The 7,372-nt window shown below is 39.9% G+C and overlaps 1 long non-coding RNA gene across 1 annotated transcript; it reads right to left on the bottom strand.

The window, feature by feature from the left end:
- Nucleotides 1-223: 223 nt before the first annotated feature.
- On the bottom strand, nucleotides 224-5,609 carry LOC105732126 (uncharacterized). Its single transcript, XR_001110906.2, has 2 exons — nucleotides 3,243-5,609; nucleotides 224-1,864 (listed from the first exon to the last, which is right to left on the bottom strand). It is a non-coding gene; the product is annotated as an uncharacterized LOC105732126 (long non-coding RNA).
- Between the last annotated feature and the right edge of the window lie 1,763 nt (nucleotides 5,610-7,372).

A 7,372-nucleotide genomic window follows, 5' to 3' on the forward strand; every position in this document is an offset into this window, starting at 1 on the left:
ATTCCCACTTCATCATATCTTGGAATTATCTGACATTTCTATTTTTGCTGGTCTCATGAGTAGGAATGTATGAAAGTGTATTTGGGTTTGATGTAGGTGTCACTGTATGAGGGTTGTCAAGGCAGGAATGTGAGGCTGAAGCTCAGGAAGCAGAGGAAGTCAAATATAAATTAGGCAGCATATTAGTTTTCAATTGCTGCATAACAAATTACCACACACTTGCTCAAAACAACGCATATTTATTACAGTTTCTGTGGGAATTCAGTTACAGCTTAGCTGGGTTCTCTGCTCCAGGGTGTCTCATGAGGCTGCAGTCAAGGTGTCATCCAGGGCTGGAATCTCTTCTGAAGGCTTGACATGGGAAGGATCTGCTTCCAGGCTCTCGTGGTGGTTGCCAGAATTCAGTTCCTTGCAGATTGTCGGACTGAGGGCCTTGGTTAGTGTCCTGTGCTCTGGTGTTCTCTGTCCTATTTTATTTACATTTAGTTCATGAACTACTAATAGGTGTAGCAAACACAGCTTGCAGGATGGAGTGCAGAGTATGTGGTGACCTGGCCTGCTCACTCTTCCTTGTTTTCTGCCTCCTCATGCTCCCAGACCTCTGTGCCTGCACATGTCCTTCTCCTTCCTGCACCCACCTTCCCCTACTGTACCTGTCATCTCCCCAACTCCTCTTTGTCCCTCAAGAATCAGCTCAGGCATTGCCTCTGGAACCCATTGCTGACCCTGGTCTTCTTTCTCTGTGCCCTGTAGAACCCTATGCCCCCACCATCACAGCACTTACTCTGAATTGAATCATCTGTTCACTTCTCTGTTTTCCCACCAGACAAGTTCTTTGACAATGGGGAGTAGGTCTCTACAGTTTCGTATACCCAGCCCTAGCATTGTGCCTGACATAAAGTCAAAACCTAATAGGTGTTTCTTATATGAGCAAATGAATGAATGTCTTAGAGATTAAGGATAGAGAAAGAAGTTCCTGACAACATTTATTGAAAATCTGTTATACATAGAGCACTGTGGTAGAGAGAATTATGAAAAAAATAGTGGAACTTGACAGTGCTAAATGAAAAAAAAATAGGTATAAAATGACCTGTACTTATAAATGAGGATTCTTTATATTACTTTATAACTAAGTACCATCAGATGTCTCACTGACAGTGGATTGAATGATGAAAGTGAGATTTAAAAAACCCATTTCTTTCTTTTTTTTTTTCTTAACTGATTCCCTGTGTTCATCTCTTATAAGAGAAACCTCAGATATTGCTCTCTTAACCCAGGTCTGCTCTCAAACAGAGAGGCCCAGTGTTGAGCAAAAGAAAAGGGTTGTTAAATATTTTTTAATCAAATACCCCACATGACTAATTCAGGTCCTCCAAAATAGTCCCAGGGAGCCAAAATGAGGTAATATGGCATGCTATGGCCTAAAAGGGTGGTTAAGGACACATATAGCCACTGCTTCAGATGCCACTGTGAGGCAGAAAATCCAGGAATGCAGTAGAGAAGGGGAATGTGAACCCAGAAGGTACTCAGTGTCTCCCCTTCAGACACTTTTTTGATACTCGGAAGCCTGGTCTGCTCAGGTCAATTCTGCAACCCTGGATGTTGAATTAATAAACAAACTGGGTCAAAAACAGATGCAGACAATATTAAAAAGAATAAGATATTGTAAGGTAACAACTCATGTTTTGGGCTTAATTTAAAATCCTAAGAGCAGGATAACAGCATTGTAAATAACCTGACCTCTCTCAAACTACTGCCTTCTCCCGCTAGTTAATAATAATAGCCACAGCTTATATATGTACCTATTTTTATAGTCTGTGAGAATGCTTTATCTTCTTTGAGCTTATTTGAGCTCAGAGCAGCCCTGTGAAGTAGATACAAGTATTACCAATTTTGTAGGTGAGGAAACTGAGGTTCACAGAGGTTAAACAACTGTCCGTGGGTCACACAGCAACTGACTAGAACTGTTGGGGATTCTCATGTATGATAGTGCCAATTTGTTGCAAGGCAATAGCAACAAAAAAAAACTTGGAATCTAACCCCAAGCCTGCCAGCTATTAAGGTATATGACCTTGGACATGTTGTTCACTTTTATATTTTTTCTTTTGAGACAGGGTCGTACTCTGTCACCCAGTTTGGAGTGCAGGGGTGCGATAATAGCTCACTGCAGCCTTGAACTCCTGGGCTCAAGTGATCCTCCTACCTCAGCCGCTCCCGTAGCGCAAACCACACCTGCCTGATTTTTTTAATTTGTTGTAGAGATGGGTCTTGCTATGTTGCCCAGACTGGTCTTGAACTCCTGGACTCAAGGGATCCTCCCAAAGTGCTGGGATTACAGAAATGAGCCACCACACCTGGCCCCATTCAACCTTCTGACCTTCATTTCCTCACTTATAAAAAATCTGCATAATCATACCTTCCCTTTCTGCCTCACGGGTGCCTATGAGGACAAAACAGGTGGTATGTGTGAAAGTGCTTCATAACTGAGCTGGTAATCCACAGATATCTAGTATTAGCAATGTTTTCTAACAAAATAATAAGAGTAATACTTGTTACAACCTCTTTACTTTAACGGTGCCTTTCATTGAAGCCATTCAGTAATTTTGCAGCTTATTATCACCTATATAACACCCCTGTTGCTACCATATCTAAAGGTGCACAAGCAGCCAGCCAGCAAGCGAAGGGGAAGCTCTTTCTTCTCAGCATGTCTTTAGATCAGTGATTCTAAGTTGGAGCACACAGGAATCCCCTGGGGAGCTTTACACAGGCAGGTGTCTAGGTCCCACCCTGGCCAATTAAAATTTAATCTGGTGGGGAGGAACTGGGCATCAGTATTTTTTTAAAGTTCCCCAAGTCATCCTAATATGCAGCTAAGGTTAGGAACCACTGCTATTTGAGACTATTTGTACATTTCAGTGACTGCTGAAAGTGATCACAGTTTTAAAATTATACAGCATGTGGTTCTGGAAAAATCCATCTGTTTGTTCCAAAAATGAAGTACGTAAGTCAAATAGGTCTGAGATCACTTGGGAAAGAAATCCAAGAGTTGGACCGAGAGCTCAAACCACAAAGATTCTAAATGCCACCATCACGTAGGTAGTTGGCCTTTTTCCTGAACTGCCACTGTTGACAGATGAGATGGTGCACACAGCCTCCCGTCCCCTTCACTGTTCCTCCACTAAGCTTCCCTTGAAAACATTCCACAGGACTTCCTATGTCATAGTGATTAGAAAATTGAATACCTTTTATTTTAAAAGAAAAAAAATCTCAGAGGATAAGCGCATAGCTGACAAGTGGCCAACTCTGTTATTTTCCCTGTGGATAAGAAGGAAAAAATCATACATTATTTAATAATGTTATTTTCCTGTTGAATTCCAATGTATTTACAAATTATACATGTTTTATATGATGTTTCACTTTAGGATTAACCCAAATAAGCATACATTTATTTTATAAATATAAATATATTATCTATTAAAAATAGTTCCTAGCAAAAACATGGGTTTAGCTATTTGACTCAAATTTCTTAAAGAAGCCATTGTCAGAAGAAAATATCCACTAGAGTACACTAGACTTTGTGTCTTCACAGAAGTAACACTTCCTCCTCTATTTACCTCTGAACTCCCTTCTCAAACCAGATGTGAAGACACAAGATGATAAAAGGATTTGACTTTTCAGTATCCCCTTTTGAACTGGGCACCACCCAGAAGGAACATTCCCTTAACTACTCCTTTTAGAAATTATCTTGAGGTGAGTTTCAGTGTCTCATTTGATCACTTATTTTACAAGACTGGAAACAATCTGAATGGAGTAAACTCCTGTACCAGACCTGGAGGTTTAAATAAAGAAGAGGTTTATCTCTCATCTGAGGAGAGTTTATAGTCCACAGCAATAGCCTGGAGACAAATACTCACACCTCTGGGATCCCACAAAGGTGGTAATTAGGCAGCATTTTATTGTGATGCAGTGAGGGTGCAAAAGACAGAGCTGGATTACTCTTAGGAACAAAATTGGCTTCCTGGAGAGCCAAAGAAGAAATCTGGCAACCTAAAAATATTTAAAGAGCTTATGACCCCCAAGGGAGAACTTCCAACTATTACAGTAGTCAAGATTAAACATTTGCTGGGTTTGAAAAGGAGATTTTTAATGGAAAAACTCAGCAAAATACAGCTTAGATAGATCATCTTTAAAAAAAAAGTAAGATCAGACCTATCATATACAGAGTAATCAAAGTGGAGACTTTATATTTTCTTTATAATGACATAAGAAAAGGGATCTAAAAATAGATCCTACAGATAATGAACTCTTCTTTCTCCTGCGTTTGTTAAAATATAACACCTTCATTATGCAGAGGATATGTTCCAGCTCACCATCTCGCAGGCATAAATCCTGACGTGGTCTTCACAACCTTTTCCTCTGGCCTCTAATTATATTTCTGCTATTTATTTCTCAACACAGCCTACATTTCATGTGTTTCTTGTATGAATGAGTTGCAGTGTGCGCTGTGGTTAAGCCAGTGGGCAGCAGGTCCAGCTCCCTCAAGTCTGGCTTTCCAACCTTGCCAATGACTTCACCTCATTGTGTCTTAGTTCCTTGGCTATATAATGGGGATAATAATAGCACCAGTCTCTGTGAGTTGTCAGGAGGATTAAGGCAGTTACTGCACAGCATAGCACTGAGGAAAATACCCAACACACAGTAAAAACACAACAAATGTTGGTCATTATTATCACCACACTGCATTCCCTTAGTGCCTATAAAAATAGCATATTCTTAAAATAAGAACAAGACACATGGTCTAACAAAAGATTGTTTTCAGATTCATGGATTTATGTGAAAAGTCTCACAAGACATTTAGTTATACATTAAGGTATCTATTTTATTACTATAATTACTTACAATCCTAAAATCCAAGAAGTATTCCATAGCATGGTCCCTGACCTCAAGCAGTTTATATTCCACTTGAGAGACAGAACATATGCCCGTGAACTATTAAACACAAATCCAAAGCAGTTTATTATTATGTATAGTTCAGAAGGTAAGAACTACAAAAATGGGGAGAAGGAATTCTGAGGGAATCATGTCTCCATTGTGCACATGAAGTTGATAGAGAACTATGATTGGACCATGAAATAAAGGGAAGGAAAATGAAGGGACTTCCCAGCAGGCAGGAAGTCATGAAGGTAAGAGCAAGTCAACAGAGCCATTCATCTGCAGCAGGTGATTTGCCTCTGAAATTAGGTGAGATTGGTGGATGAGGTACAGGTTAAGTGGTTGAGGTCTTCAAATGCCAGAGGGAAGACTCTGACTTCACCCTGAGAGTCTCTGAAGTTTTGTTTGTTGGAAAGTGGCATAAACACAGATGTGTACAAGATAAGTTCATATAGGGAGAGACAGGAAGCAACGAGAAACTCTGATGGTTTTTTAATAATAATCCAGGTATAACTCAAATGGGGCCGACCAGGGTAGGGACATTGGAACATAAAGGAAGTGGCAGACAGTCATAAAAGCATGACAAAAACTCATCCCCTTCACTCCATTCTCACTGTCCAAATCCTCCCACACCAGCCTTTGCTATCTGAGCACATCAAGCCAAGTTCAGGAGTGCCAGATGCCAGATGCATCTCTAGGGTTTTCCAAGGTCCTTGTGGACAGTCTCATCCTGATTCCCATTTGCTCCCACTTGCCTTTCTATCATGTGTACCCAATAGATTCCAAAAATATAAAATCATATTCATGTCTCTTTCTTTCTAAAGGCATGTAGTACTTTGCAGTCATGTAGGGTTTCTAAAAATATTTTTATTCATACTGATTAATAATTTTAAATTAATGTCATTAGTAATTTAGTAGTTTTAAAAGTTAGACTAGTGTACACTTTAAATGGGTGCAGTTTATTGTACCTAAATCGGTCCCCAATAAAGTTCATGTGAAACAAAAATAGGTTTAATGATTAAAGATACAGAGAGGTGGCAATTGTTTGAAGGTCAAGTTAAAGAAGCTTAATTAGCCAGTTTCCTTTGTCCCAAGGCATTAACAACTGTTGTTTGGAATTTTATGTGTCATTTGTTATAGGCATGATAACATATACTGTGTCATGGGATCATTTCTTATGCAAGATTAACAAAATGTAATAACCAAAACAACCAAGTTCTATTTCTATGAGTACGGGGACTTGAAACTACATTTAACTGCTTTCACTTGGTACCTCATTGGAGTAGCCTTGGATAGTAGCTCAAAGTGATGATTAGTCTAGATAACCTCTTAAAACGCCTTTCAACTCAGCAAGTAACATATGGATTAGTGATCTCTAATCCATATGTTTAGAGTTTAATAATGGAGATAGCAGCATGTAGAGAAATGCAATTGAAAGAGTGGTCTCCAGATTGGCAGCATAGGCGTCACCTGTGCCTGTGTTAGACATTATTGAGCTTCACCTGCCTCCTCCCAAATCAGTGGGGATGGGGCTAGGAATCTAGCAATTGTGTTTTATATCAGCAATAGGGAGGCTCTGTGTGTGTGCACACCTGTGTGTGAGCTACAGTCCACATGGGGTGGGAAGCAGAAACAATGAATAGTCACATGGTTAAAAATAAGATAGATTTAGTTGATTTTTATAGTAATAGGTATGGAATATTCTGCTAATTATTTTTAGATTTTAGACTATTTCCAGTCAAAATTCAACAACAGTTAAATATATACTATAAGTACTATCTTACAGTAATTCCCAGGAAAGGAAGAAAGAAGATAAAGAGAAGGTAGTGAAACAGAGTAGGAAGAATTAATTTCATTTACATATTGCTCCACGCACTCAGAAACAAATGTTACTCTGTGATTACTACTCTTATCATTTGGGGGAGTGAGAGTACCCTTTAAATTAAAAATGGTTCCAGCAGATTTTTCTTATCTACATTTCTTTTTTTTGAGATGGAGCCTCGCTCTGTCACCCAGGCCGGAGTGCAGTGGCACAATCTTGGCCCACTGCAACCTCTGCCTCCCAGGTTCAAGCAATTCTCCCTGTCTCAGCCTTCAAGTAGCTGGGATTACAGGTGCTCATCACCGTGCCCAGCTAATTTTTATATTTTTAGTAGAGACAGGTTTCGCCATGTTGGCCAGGCTGGTCTTGAACTCCTGATCTCAGTGCTCCTCCTGCCTCAGCCTCTCAAAATGCTGGGATTACAGTCGTGAGCCACCAGGCCCAGCCCTTATCTACATTTTTTTAAAGCACACATCTTTCTGAAATGCTTTTACTCCTGGAATCTAATTCCTTCAGACAGTCTAACCTCCTACACATTGCAGGAACCCCCGGTCATTGTCTCAGGAGGGAGCCACACAGCCTCTGCTTTGGCAGCTGTCCTGTATGCTACCTTACAAA

The sequence above is a fragment of the Aotus nancymaae genome, unplaced genomic scaffold, assembly GCF_030222135.1.
Source record: "Aotus nancymaae isolate 86718 unplaced genomic scaffold, 86718_ANA_hifiasm-v0.15.2.pri h1tg000043l, whole genome shotgun sequence".
Classification (NCBI taxonomy): domain Eukaryota; kingdom Metazoa; phylum Chordata; class Mammalia; order Primates; family Aotidae; genus Aotus; species Aotus nancymaae.